Below are 14839 nucleotides of genomic sequence, written 5' to 3' on the forward strand. Positions count from 1 at the left end.
TGCTGTTTTGGAGATTTCAGTGGCTATTTTCTCCAACCTCCCTGGCAGATCCTGGGGAGTACACAGAAGGTTCTCCCACCATCCCCCTGACTCCCAATGCTCTTTCCTTCAAAAATGTGAAGGAACTCTTCTCAGTCAACCACAGCTAACTCCACTTACTATGCCTTTAGGCTCTGCCCCATGATGCGGGCCCTTCTGGGACCCAGCACCCAAACCCAGCAGCCTCCAAAAACATACTTCCGGCCTCTAGAGGAAGAAGGGTCTAACTCATTTTTCATGTCATAACTACTGCCACAAGTCCTTGAAGCCACTTCCTGCAAATACCATAAAGCAACACTGGGAATAGAAATGCTCAATCCAGGTAGTGCTTATTCTTGATGCTCTTTAATTCAGTAAACACACGGAGGGCTGAGTCTCAGAGGCATAGCCATTAGGAGCATCTGTAGAATTAAACTGGAATCGGTTACAGACCTGGAGATAAGAAAAGTCAACAAGCAATAACAGAGAAAGCAGAGTAACACAAGTCCAAAGTTCTTTGAGGCATCAAAGAAGATCATATCCTCCTACAGGGCTAAGAAAAGGAAGGAAAAGGCACTTGAGAAAGAGAGAATACTATGAACAAAGCTAAGGAAAAGGGAGCATATAAGATGTGTCCAGGCATGCAACCAAAAATGTGAATAATTCTTTACATGCTGATAGAAGATTTTCTATTTTCAGAGTATTTCCATATATGTCATTTCATCTCAGTCTTTCTAAAGCATCCCTGAATCAATAAATACCCTCCTCGTTCATTCAGAGGTCACTTCTAGAGTTATTCATGGCTGAGAATGGAGAACAAACAAGTTCAAAATTCAGCCACCCACTGAAAACATTCACCGAATCTATGCCAAGAACTGAGGGAGATCCAAACATATACAAAAGATAATTCCTGTCGAAAGAGAAATTTTTTCCTACCACTACCAAGGACCTAGTCCTAGCCCAATCTCCTCATTTACCCTAGTTTCTCTTCCTGGATCATCCCAGCTCCCCAATAACCACCATTCTCACTGGTCAGGCTTACCCAGACCTCATCAGCAAAATAACAAAGCTAGTTATAATGCAGCCCGGGTATTGTCTAAACCTGCTACTCACTGGCTGTTTGGCTTGAATTTCTAAGCACCTCAGTCTGCTCTTCTATAAAAGGAGTGCAGGAAAGCTCCCTTGAAGGGCACAATCAGGCTCTAGAAGTTTTATCATTAGATGGAGATTTTGCAATGCTCTAAAGCTGAAGTCCTGTTTCATGGCCTGGAGTCTGCAAAATTTGCCCTGTCTACTTAAAAAATTGTAATTTGATGTTGAACAGAGCCCTGACATCAGGCATCAACATAGCCAAGGCCTTCAGAGACCATGTGCTCCCCCAAATTCTACTTGATTCAAGTTATGAGCATATAAGACAGTTCATAAGGAAGTAGTTTAGTGTCAAGAAAATGTCACTAAGCCTAACTCAAATAAAAATGACCCTGAAAGATATTCAGAGAATATCTGGACCATGTTATCACAGCCAAGTACTTGTTTACAGCAAAGACAGTAGAGGTGACCCTTGAACAACAGGGTTTGAACTTCATGGGTCTGCTCCTAGGTGGCTATTTTTCAATAGTAAATATCAATAGTACAATATACACAGTGTGCAGTTAGCTAAATCCTCAGATGGGGAGGAACTGCAGACACAGAGAGCTGTTATTCAAGAGCCATTCTCTTAATTGTTACATCTTCCCCTAACTTCACTTGAAAGCTCTCTGCTGTTTTATTATCCATGTGCTTCTATGGCTATTAAGAAATGGACAGCAACTTTACAACTGAAAATTGGGGCATTCACACCACCAGTTAATGTAAGTCATTTTGGTATCTCCCCTAATAGATTAAAAAATCTTTGGAGGCAAGAAGCTGAGATAGGATAACATAGAGGCTAAGAGTGTGAACTCTTAGTTGGAAACCCCACCTGCAACGCATTAGCTATGTCACCTTGGCAAGTCACTGAACTTCTCTGTATCTGATTTCATCACCTTTAAAATGGGGAAAATAATAACAGTACCTTGTAGGGTCACTGTGAGGATTAAAAGGACACAGTATCTTTACTGCTATCAGTATTCACTTTAGTATTACCTCTGGCCCAGGGCCTTGCACAAAATAGAGGAAATCAACAAGTATTGTTTGATTCAGTGAATGTGTAACTAGAGTTAGATAACCTGAAGCCTGGGGTTCTATGAATATATTTCCCAAGGAGTTTCAGGAAATTTCCTTTAAAAATTAAAGGCTATGTAGCTTTGCGGAAAAGTGATTCCATCAGCAGAGGTAAGCAGCCTGAGCACACTTGCTGATAAGAAAGCAATCCTAAACTGCCAATTCAATTTTTTTTTTTTAATTTTTAAACAGCCACAGTTTGCAGAAGAAGAGGGAAACATTTTAAATAAAAGCACACAACCCTCACTGTTCCGAATACATCCTGTCCTACAAGACTCCTTACAGATTCCTTAAAGGACTTCTCTGCACCAGAGGGCGAATAAAGGGCACCTGCAACTGTAATAAACAAGTCACGCTTTTAAAAGCGAGACATGCCAACCAAGGACACAATACCCTACCAAAGCTTAGACTAGCAGGCAGTGTGACCTCGCTCAAACCCACAGGTTCAAGCTCCTCCCTCGGGAACTAAACTGCCACCCGGCCAATATCTGCCAGGGACCGCTATTTATAACCTTCCTCTGAAGCCGATTGGTGGAGATCGGCGGCATAATAGTCTTTCCGCCTCCGGAGTTCGAATCAGCTCAGCCCCACTACACAATCTTTCCCCCATCGCCAGCCCAGACCCCACTCTAAGCCCAGTACAGGCTCGCCCAGACCAACACCAGCCTGCCCCACCCCCCCATACACTTAAAACTTTCAACACCACCACCTGTGTCTCCAGCCGGTCACCCACCCCAAATTCTCTCCGGGTTCAAGAACAGTTTCGGGGTGTCCAGGTGCCACCTCTCTGGATGCACCACTTACCGAAAGTCCTCTATGACCTTCCACCCTCCTCCCATCCTTTAAGCAGAAAGGACCTCGTAGAACTCCAGCCCCATCCCCCCAAAGCTCCAAAATCTGCATCTGAACAGCTGACACCTCGTTCCCTGCCCTCTGCGGCGAAAACCCAGTTCTCGAATCCACCACCCCCGACTCGCTTCCCAGTCACCCCAGCTTGAGACCAGAAAGAGGGCCCTCGAGGCCCGGCCCCAGGCTCCCGAGTACACCCGGCGCCCCGGTCACTGCCGACCCCGCCCCCAGCGGCTCCTTGACAGGTCTCCTTCCCACCTCGGGGACCTCGACCTTCCGTACCAGCCCCACGCCCCTTCCCCAGCTGCGCCCCAGGAGCGTGCCCGGGCTGCCCGCGCATTGACGTTCACCTTGGCGGGGAGGCCAGGAGTCCGCGGGCCGCGAGGGGACGCCGCGCTGGCAGACCCGGGCTGCAGCCCCGCGGCGCCAGCAACCCGGAAGAACAGCCCCAACCCCGTTGCTGCGGAGACCACGTGACCGCGGCGCAGCCCCCACCCCGGTTCCCCGTCCGCCCCGACCCGGGTGCCCCGACCCGGGTTCCCCGTCCGCCCCCACCTTCCCCTCCTCGCCAGGCCCTTCTTCCCGACCGGCCCCCTCCACCAGCCCGCCCGTCCGCCCGCCCACCCTCTCTTCACATGAGAAAGCGACTGCACGAAATGCCCCTTAAAGCGCAAAGACCAGTTACCCCAAGGAACCCTTGCTTCTTCTCCCGGGGCTGCCAAAACCCTCTTTGTCTCGGGCTCGACCTGCTGCTCCTCGGCCCCGCCTCCGTGCGATCCCTCCGCCCGTCCTTGTCAATCAAACCTGGAGCCCAGCGCGGGCGCTGAATTTGCCAACGGCCACATTTGTCTTCTGGAGAGCCAGGAACAAAGTGGGACTACCTGTAGTGTCCCACCAGAGCAAATAAAGTAATAAAACTCCACTTTTGTTACCTGGCTTTCCTCTAGCTCTCTAGGAAAAATCAGAACTTCTGAAACAGAAGACCAAAAAGAAAGTGAGAGGCGGCCAGGAGGTGGTGACGGGCGGGAATGGGAGCGTTGTTTTTAATTCCGGATGGAGAGGTGGAGTTAAATGCTTCCGAAACGATGTCAAGGCCCGAAAATTAACACACATATGCGGACGGGTCTTCCAATGGCGCGCCCACGGAAAGCCGTGTACTTCTTTGAGTATTAATAGCCAGGGGCTGGAGAGCGCCCTTGGTGGACGTTGTGTCCTGACCAGGCCTAGGCTGGTTTCGGCAGAACTGCTAAACGGCTTTGCAAAGCGATGACTCCCGTTACTTAGTCTGCAGGTGTCTTCTGACTGAAAGTGGGAGGAATAAGATACACATTGGTTCACTTATCCAAAGCTGAATCATCATGAAGTGTCAAGATGGTCACTGCTTTTATTACTTTAATTGAAATATTTAAAATGAGTTTAAAAATTATGAAACTCAAAGGCATGAGGCAAAACAGATATTCCATATCCTTAAAAAGAAAGAAACTACAGGGAAGCCCTTAACTTTGCGAACATTTCTTGTGTTTAAGCAATACAGAAGGTCATTCAACTTGAGGACTTCTGCATCCAGACAAAGTAAAAACACTGTTCTTGTCCTGGAGGAGTTCACAGACAGGAAAGGACACAGCCCCATGCTTTAAAATAATAATGAACCATGATAAGTGCAACCTAGAAACAGGTTCAAGATACTGCAAGTACAGTGAGGTAGGAGTATTTGATAAGGATTAAAAACTAAGCTCCTTTCCCAATAAATGTAAGTTACATTATTTTGCTATACTCCTTAAACATGCTGCTGCTGCTGCTAAGTCACTTCAGTCGTGTCCGACTCTGTGCGACCCCATAGACCGCAGCCTACCAGGCTCCTCCGTCCATGGGATTTTCCAGGCAAAAGTACTGGAGTGGGGTGCCATTGCCTTCTCCACTCCTTAAACATATGCAGTACTATATATCAATATGACACAACTGAGCACACATATGTCAATCATATCAATAAAACGGGGGAAAAACCTAAGGTTGGCTTAAAACACATGTGTAGGTGGGGGAGTGGAGCAGAGGTTTGCTTCTTTCTCTCTCAAGACTTAGAACAATGGTTGGTTCCCAGCTGGGGAAAATTTTTCCCATAGTGTCTGGAGATCTTTGGTCATCACAACTGGAAAAGGGAGGCATCTAATGGATAGAGACCAGGGATGCTACTAAACATCCTGTATTACACTAGGTAGCCCCTTACAGCAAAGAATTGCCTGGCCCCAAAGGTCAATCATCCTAAGACAGAAAGTGAAAAGTGTTAGTTGCTCAGTTCTATCTCTTTGCGACCCCATGGGCTGCAGCCCATGAGACTTCTCTGTCCATGGGATTTCCCAGGCAAGAATACTGGAGTTGGTTGCCATTTCCTACTCCAGGGGATCTTCCTGACCCAGGGATGGAACCCACATCTCCTGCATCTACCTGAATTGGCAGGCAGATTCTTTACCCCTGAGCTAACTGGGAAGCCACCAAAACACTGCCTCTAGTTAAAACTTGGACAGAGAACAGGTCAAGTTAATGTTTTTGTTGTGGTTATTATCTCAAATAGTTATCAGTAGTTTGTTGTTTCAAACTTCCTTATTGTAAATAATTATTAGCAAAGTAAATAAGTAAATGAGCTAATATACTTCATTTATGGGGATTTTTAATAATGCAGACACCAGATTTCAAAGTGACCATCACTAACCTCAGTCTCAGCCCTCTTCTCTCGGGTAGACCAAGCAAGAGTGTGTTTGCAGACTTTCCTGGCAGTCCAGTGGTTAAGACTCTGTGCTTCCAATGCAGGGAGCAGGTTTATCCCTGTTCTGGAAACTAACATCCATCACTAACTAACATATCACTAACATCGGTAGCCCCCCAAAAAAAAAAGAGTGTGTTTGATTGTAGGAAGCAAATAATAACCAACTAAATGAATTTATTCTAATCAACATTAATTGGAAGAGGATACAGGCAAACTGACTTTAAACAGAGAGCTCAAAGTTAAAAAATTGGCCATTAGTTTTATAAGCATTGAAAACACCAACTAGGACTTCCATTGTATCACTGGGTTTGATCCCTGGGTTGGGAAGATCCCCTGGAGAAGGGAAAGGCTAACCACTCCAGTATTTTGGCCTGGAGAATTCCATGGACTCTGCAGTCCATGGAGTCTCAAAGAGTCGGACACAACTGAGCAGCTTTCACTTCACTTCGCAGTGGATAAAAATCTGTCTGCCAACACAGGGGACATGTGTTCTATCACTGGTCCAGGAGGATCCCACGTGCCCCAGAGCAACTAAACCCACGAGCCACTATTACCAAGTCCATGCTCTAGACCCCAGGGGTTGCAACTACCAAGCACATGTGCCACAACTACTGAGCCCGCGTGCTGCAACTACTGAAGCCCATGTGCCCAGAACCTGTGCACCGCCAGAGAAGCCACCAAAATAAGAAGCCCACGCACCACAACAAAGAGTAGCTCATGCTCACCGCAGCTAGAGAGAGCCCGTGCGTATCAACAAAGACCCAGCAGTCAAAAATAAATAAAATAAAACACCAGCTCTGAGCATTCTTTTGTTGTCTCCATGCAGTAAGTGCCAATGATAAAAATCTGTGCTTTTTTAATGAATAACAAAAAATCGGTAGTGGTATCTTTGGGGGCCTGGGAAAATGGTGAGGGATAGGAGCTGATAAGAGTGAAAGAGGAGAGTGAAAAAGCTGGCTTAAAACTCAACATTCGCAAAATGAAAATCATGGCATCTGGTCCCATTACTTCATGGCAGATAGACGGGGAAACAATAGAAACAGTGATAGACTTTATTTTCCTGGGCTCCAAAATCACTGCAGATGGTGACTGCAGCCAGGAAATTAAAAGACGCTTGCTCCTTGGAAGAAAAGCTATGACCAACCCAGATAGTATACTAAAAAGCAGAGACATTACTTTACCAACAAAGGTCTGTCTAGTCAAAGCTATGGTTTTTCCAGCAGCCATGTATGGATGTGAGAGCTGGACCATAAAAAGTTGAGCGCCAAAGAATTGTTGCTTTTGAACTGTGGTGTTGGAGAAGACTTGAGAGTCCCTTGTACTACAAGGAGATCAAACCAGTCAACCCTAAAGGAAATCAGTCCTGAATATCCATTGGAAGGACTGATGCTGAAGCTGAAACTCCAATACTGTGGCCATCTGATGCAAAGAACTGACTCATTGGAAAACTTACTCATTGATGCTGGGAAAAATTGAAGGCAGGAAGAGAAGGGGATGACAGAGGGTGAGATGGTTGGATGCCATCACTGACTCGATGGACATGAGTTTTAGCAAGCTCCAGGAGTTGGTGATGGACAGGGAAGCCTGGCATGCTGCAGTCCATGGGGTCGCAGAGTCGGACACGACTGAGCAACTAAACTGAACTGAGGAGCTGCATTAGTATCCTAAGGCTGCTGTAACAAATTACTGCAACCTGGGTAGCTTAAAATGACAGAAATGTACTCGCACACAGTTCTGGAGGCCAAAAGTCTGAAATCAGAGTGTCAGCAGGGTTGATTCCTCTGGGAGCTCTGAGGGAGAAAAAGTCCCATACCTCTCTCTTAGCATGTAGAGAAAGCTTCTCGTTATCGGCAGTCACTTCTGGTTGTCAGCAGTCGCTGGTGTTCTTTGGCTTGCAGAGACACTCCAATCTCTGCTTCCTCTTCACATTTCTACCCTTTCTGTGTGTCTCTCTGTGCCCAAATCTCCCTCTCCTTTCCCTTATGAAGACATCAGCCAGTGGATTTAAGGTCCTCCCTAAATCCAGGATGAATTCATCTCAAGATCCTTAACTAAAATTAAATCTGCAAAGACGGTATTTTCAAATAAGCATGATCACAAATTTTGGGGAGACACTGTTCAACCCACTACAGGAGCAGTCTGTATGTTTAAGGCTACTACAAAGTAAAGTCTTATTGTTTTTAACATGGGTAGATTCACCATTTCTTGAGTTTAAGGTGAAAGTTCAAACTGTTTGGGGGAAATCCAGGTAAAAGTTGTTTTGTATTAATAATTAGAAGGATTTTCCTATAAACTTGTTTACTTTTATAATATTCAACCTAATTGAGTTTTTCCTTCACTTTATTAAAAAAATATATAACTATATATTACATAGCTACTATTATCCAACTACCTGATTGCAAAACTCCATAATAGCAGTTAACATCTTTCTACTTAACTTTTAAATATTGCATTTGATGAAAACTCTAGTTAACTTGCTTTTAAGCAGTTTTGTGAGCATCATCTCTTTGTAGATTTTTTTTTTTTAATTCTAGATGATACCCATTACAGTAAAGCAAAAACCAGGTTCTGGTTTTCATCTCACCACTCTCCTATCTTCTCCTATTTCTTTAACCATTTGTTCTCAGTTCTTACATCATTTAAATGTACAAATGTTCACTTGACCTTCTTTCCCTTCAACTCTAATATTGTCTTCCCTCTAGTGTAATGTCAATTGTGCTATCACAACTCTCAAAGCTTAATGTTCTGCTCAAATCTCTCTCCTAACCTCCAGACACATGCAGCCAACCGCAAGCTGGCCATTTCCACTGGGATATCCACAGATGTTTTAAACTTGACCTGAGAAAATTCCCTCCTGCTCTACAAAGGACTTGTGTCTAGATAATATAAGAACTTCCAAAACTCAACAATTACAAAAATCCAAATAGAAAATGAGCAAAACGCATAAAAAGATATTTCACCAAAGAACAATATAAGCATATGAAAATATATTCAATGTCAATAGCCATTAAAGAAATGAAAATTAAAACCACAATGAGACATCACTACACATCTCTATGAATGTCTAATATAAAAAAATAGTGACAATACCCAATGCTGGCAATGAAGGGGAGAGGCTAGATCACTCAGATATTACTAATGCTGATGTAAAATGGTACCCATCACTGGAAAAAGTTTGGTGATTTCTCTAAAAACAAAACTTGTGAACAAAAGAAGATGGCAGAGGAGTAAGACGAGGAGATCACCTGCCTCCCTACAAATACATCAAAAACTCATTAGAATATGGAGCAGCTCCTACAGAGCAACTTCTAAACGACGACAGAAACCTCCAGAAAGAAACCAAAGCAATACTATAAAGCAATTATCCTTCAATTAAAAATAAATAAATTTTTTAAAAAAACTAAATTTGTAACTACCGTGTTTACACACCTGGACATCTATCCCAGAGAAACGAAAATTTATGTTTCTGCAAAAACCTGTACACTGGTAATCTCCTGGCAGTCCAGTGGTTCAAACTTGATGCTCTCACTGCCGAGGGCCCAGGTTCAATCTCTGATTGAGGACCTAAGATCCCATAAGCCACACAGTGTAGCAAAAATAAAAAATAAAAACCTGTACACCAATGTTTATAGTAGCCTTATTCATAATAATCCAAAACTGGAAACAACCCAGGTGTTCTTCAACAGGTGAACGGTTGAGCAGACTGTTGTACCTTCCTACAGTGGAATGCTTTTCAGCAATGAAAAAGAATAAAGTATTGATACACACAGCAGCTTGGTTGAATCAACAGAGAATTATGCTGAGAGAAAAAGGCCAGTCCCAAAAGATTATATTCTGAATGATGCCACACATTCTTGAAATAATAAAATTATGGAAATAGAGAACAGATTAGTAATTTGTAGAGTTAGGGAAGAGGTGAGAGTGGATGTGACTATACAAGGGCAACAGGAGGGAATCCTTAAGATGATGAAAATGTTCTGTATCTTGACTGTATCAATGTCAGTATCCTGGTTGTGCCATTGGACTATAGTTTTGCAAGATGTTACCACTGAGGAAAACTGGGTACAGAATAAATATTCTCTTTGTGTTATTCTTCACAATTGCATGTGCATCAACAGTTATCTCAAAATAAACTATTTAACCTAAAGAATTATCCTGGCAGGTGTAGTAAAATGTTAATGATAGAATCTATTAATGGGTGGTAGGTACTCAGGTGGGGGCTTCCCAGGTGGTGAAATGATAAAGAATCTGCCTGCCAGTGCAGGAGACACAAGAGACCTGGGTTTGATCCCTGGGTTGGGAAGATCCCCTGGTGTAAGAAATGGCAACCCACTCCAGTATTCTTGCCTGGAAAATCCCATGAACAGAGGAATCTGGTGGGCTACATACAGTCCATGAGGTTGCAAAGAGTCAGACACAACTGAGTGACTAAGCACACAGCACATGCAGGTGAGTATGTAAAATTTTCTCAAATTAGCTGTATGTATTTTTAAAATTTTTCTTAGTAAAATTAGGGAAAAAATTAATATAAAAGTTGTAGAGATTCACTTGTTAAAAGTATTCCTAAGTGCCTCCACCCCTGTGGCATGAATTTGTCAAATGAATTTGCCCACCAAACAAGAAACCAGTTCTATGAAATGATTTTTCATTAGAGGGGCATTTCTGAAGTAGAGTGAAGCAGATGTTGATGGTTCAAGAGGCCATCCTAAATTTGGAAATAAAGATCTTTTTCATCCTCCCACCACACAATCTCACCTGTATTCTGCACTATTTATTAGGCCTGTTAATTTTCAGATTTTCCTCTCTACTGATCTTTTTTACCATAGAATGGCCCATGTACTCTAAGGATGGCATTGCTCACTCTACTGCTAGATGATACTTTAGCTGCCATATCTACTCTGCGGTGGCTTTTGAGTAGAGGACCAATGACAATAATTTATGGCATTAATTCAAACATTTCAAGTAGCTTCAGAGAACAATTTATTTCACAGCTTAAACTTGGCAGACCTGAAAAGTATCAGTAAATCTGTAGCAATGATTCAGGACTTTTGGTTTCTTAATCCCCATAATGAATATAAAAGCATAGGACATGACATCTTAGGACACTAAGAACAGTTAAGATCTATGTAACATTTAACAGTTTATATAGTGCTTTCACATGTATCATTTAATTTGATCATCTTAATAACTAAAGTGAAGTGAAGTGAAGTGGCTCAGTCATGTCCGACTCTTTGCGACCCCATGGACTGTAGCCTACCAGGCTCCTCTGTCCATGGGATTTTCCAGGCAATAGTACTGGAGTGGGTTGCCATTTCCTTCTCCAGGGGATCTTCCCAACCCAGGGATCGAACCCAGGTCTCCCGCATTGTAGACAGACACTTTACCATCTGAGCCACCAGGGAAGTCCTTAACTGAAGTCAATAACTGAAGTAGGTATTGTTATTCCTGTTTTAAGATGAAGAAACTGACTTGGGATTAGCTGACATATCTAAAGACACATAAATAAGAAACATTACTGACAGTTAAATATAAATCTTCTGGTTCAATGATTCCTGGTAGAAATATCCCCTAGTATGGGGATGTTAAGATAATTGTCCTATAAGAATGAAGATACCAAGAGATGCAAGGAACCCATAGGCTCCTTCAGAGATAGAGATGTCTCTGTGAACATTGAGTCCCTCTTATTTCCCCCTCCCCATTCATCTGCCTAGATTATACCTGCTGCTGCTGCTAAGTCACTTCAGTCGTGTCTGACTCTGTGCTACCCCATAGATGGCAGCCCACCAGACTCCTCTGTCCCTGGGATTCTCCAGGCAAGAACACTGGAGTGGGTTGCCATTTCCTTCTCCAGTGCATGAAAGTGAAAAGTGAAAGTGAAGTCGCTCAGTCGTGCCCAACTTTTCATAACCCCATGGACTGCAGCCCACTAGGCTCCTCCATCCATGGGATTTTCCAGGCAAGAGTACTGGAGTGGAGTGCCATCACCTTCTCTGGGATTATATGGACTATTCCTTTATTTCATTTTAGATGACACTTTCTCACAGAAGCCTCTTTTGACTACTCAAGGTTGAGTTAGGTCGTCTCTCACTGACACCCAAGTTTTAACATAATCATAGTATTTATCATTCTGCGTTATTTTTTACCTATTGATTGCTGCATTTAAACTTCTTGAGGATAGATATTTCATCTTATTTGTTGATGAGTCATCAACACCTAACAGACTGTCTGGCTTTATTAGGCAGGCAACAAATATTGGTCAAAAGAAAGAAATCCTTGGGACTTTCCTGTTGGCCCAGTGGTTAAGAATCCCCCTCCCAATGCAAGGGTTGTGGGTTTGATCCCTGGTTGGGGAACTAAGATCCCACATGCCATGGGGCAACTAAGTTTGCACACCACAACTACTGAGTCCACATGTTCCAACTACAGAGCCCACACACTCTGGAGCCCAACTGCCCACAACAGAGATCCCACCTGCTACAACTAAGACTTGACGCAGCCATACGTAAAAAGAAAACCAAGTTAGCATCCTCTAGGAGTTGAAACAGAAAGAACACACTGGCTTTTGAACTCATGCCAACAGAGAGGGCAGTGAATACCAGGGAAGCAGAACATACCTTTTACGTGACATTTATAAACATTGGTGTTCCTTAAAATGGAGAAGGCAATGGCACCACACTCCAGTACTCTTGCCTGGAAAATCCCATGGATGGAGGAGCCTGGTAGGCTGCAATCCATGGGGTCACTAAGAGTCAGACACGACTGAGCGACTTCACTTTTACTTTTCACTTTCATGCATTGGAGAAGGAAATGGCAACCCACTCCAGTGTTCTTGCCTGGAGAATCCCAGGGACGGGGGAGCCTGGTAGGCTGCCGTCTATGGGGTGGCACAGAGTTGGACACAACTGAAGCGACTTAGCAGTAGCAGCAGCAGCAGCAGCAGTTCCTTAAAAAAAAAAAAAAAATCGATGTTCCTAATGGTATTTCGAATGCCAAATTTCAATTCTGAAAATAGCACCTCCAGTTATTATATTACCTTGCTGCTGGCCAGCAAGCACTTCAGTTCAATTAGTTGAATCATGCAGTTAGTACAATATTGTATGTTACAACTGTCTGCCAGAACTTCCTCTAAAATTTTTAACTCTCACATCTCATGTTTGGACAACCACTTTCTTTCTTTCCAACTCTGCTTATGTCTTTCTTTTGATCCCCCTTTCCCTTTCCATCTGGCACTTGTCTTTTATCTTCAATCCTTCCACTAGCTAGCTTAAACCATGAACAGCCCCTTCTGTCTTTACTCTTCTGCCTTAACTGCATCATGAAATTAGACTCCCACTAACAGGTTTCTCAGATTTCAGACCAGGTTGGGAAGAGTTGCTCGAGAAAAATCACAAAATTTTTCAGTATTGTCCTTACAAGTCCCTGGTCTTCAACCTCAGCTGGATTTTCTGAACCACCCGGCACTCCTCCTGTGAACATGACCGCTTCCTCATCAGCTTCTTCTCCCGCAGCAGCTTTTGCAACGGTCGCCACCCTCCTTAAGCCCTTCTTTTAAGTCTCCCATTCTCACAGAAAAGGCATTTCCTCCTCTTTTACTGAGAACATAGAGATCATTTGAAGTTTCCAGCACCTCCCTTTTTCTGTAATTCATCTGCACCTGGTTCCATTTCTTAGTGACATAGCTTTTCTCTCATCAGAAGTTATTAATATTCCCGTTGTCTGTACTTTGGTCATAACATTCCTTCCAAGGAGTGTCTTTTAATTTCACGGCTGCAATCACCATCTGCAGTGATTTTGGAGCCCCCAAAAAATAAAGTCTGACACTGTTTCCACATCTATTTCCCATGAAATGATGGGACCAGATGCCATGATCTTCATTTTCTGAATGTTGAGCTTTAAGCCAACTTTTTCACTCTCTTCTTTCTCTTTCATCAAGAGGCTTTTTAGTTCCTCTTCACTTTCTGCCATAAAGGTGGTGTCATCTGCATATCTGAGGTTATTGATATTTCTCCCAGCAGTCTTGATTCCAGCTTGTGCTTCTTCCAGCTCAATGTTTCTCATGATGTACTCTGCATAGAAGTTAAATAAGCAGGGTAACAATATACAGCCTTGACATACTCCTTTTCCTATTTGGAACCAGTCTGTTGTTCCATGTCCAGTTCTAACTGTTGCTTCCTAACCTACATAGAGGTTTCTCAAGAGGCAGGTCAGGTGGTCTGGTATTCCCATCTCTTTCAGAATTTTCCACAGTTTTTTGTGATCCACACAGTCAAAGGCTTTGGCATAGTCAATAAAACAGAAATAGATGTTTTTCGGGAACTCTCTTGCTTTTTTGACGATCCATTAGATGTTGGCAAGTTAATCTCTGGTTCCTCTGCCTTTTCTAAAACCAACTTGAACATCTGGAAGTTCACGGTTCACATATTGCTGAAGCCTGGCTTGGAGAATTTTGAGCATCACTTTACTAGCATGTGAGATGAGTGCAATTGCGTGGTAGTTTGAGCATTCTTTGGCATTACCTTTCTTTGGGATTGGAATGAAAACTGACCTTTTCCAGTCCTGTGGCCACTGCTGAGTTTTCCAAATTTGCTGGCATATTGAGTGTAGCACTTTCACAGCATCATCTTTCAGGATTTGAAATAGCTCAACTGGAATTCCATCACCTCCACTAGCTTTGTTCGTAGTGATGCTTTCTAAGGCCTACTTGACTTCACATTCCAGGATGTCTGGCTCTAGGTGAGTGATCAAACCATCATGATTATCTGGGTCATGAAGCTCTTTTTTGTACAGTTCTGTGTATTCTTGCCACCTCTTCTTAATATCTTCTGCTTCTGTTAGGTCCATACCATTTCTGTCCCTTATTGAGCCTATCTTGCATGAAATGTTCCCTTGGTATCCTTAATTTTCCTGAAGAGATCTCTAGTCTTTCCCATTCTGTTGTTTTCCTCTATTTGTTTGCATTGATCTCTGAAGAAAGCTTTCTTATCTCTCTTGCTTTTCCAGTGGTCATGT

General features: G+C 43.3%; 1 protein-coding gene across 3 annotated transcripts in view; it reads right to left on the minus strand.

The window, feature by feature from the left end:
- NNT (nicotinamide nucleotide transhydrogenase) overlaps positions 1–4106 on the minus strand; it is a 92180-nt gene extending 88074 nt beyond the window's left edge. The window contains exon 1 of one of the 3 annotated variants that reach the window (XM_027520555.1): positions 3755–4077. The gene's annotated coding sequence lies outside the window, so the exon portion shown is untranslated. Of the gene's footprint in view, positions 1–3419; positions 3640–3754 lie in introns of those variants that run through there. The other 2 variants (XM_027520557.1, XM_027520558.1) reach the window with 2 other exon arrangements.
- Between the last annotated feature and the right edge of the window lie 10733 nt (positions 4107–14839).

Source organism: Bos indicus x Bos taurus, chromosome 20 (assembly GCF_003369695.1).
Source record: "Bos indicus x Bos taurus breed Angus x Brahman F1 hybrid chromosome 20, Bos_hybrid_MaternalHap_v2.0, whole genome shotgun sequence".
NCBI lineage: Eukaryota > Metazoa > Chordata > Mammalia > Artiodactyla > Bovidae > Bos > Bos indicus x Bos taurus.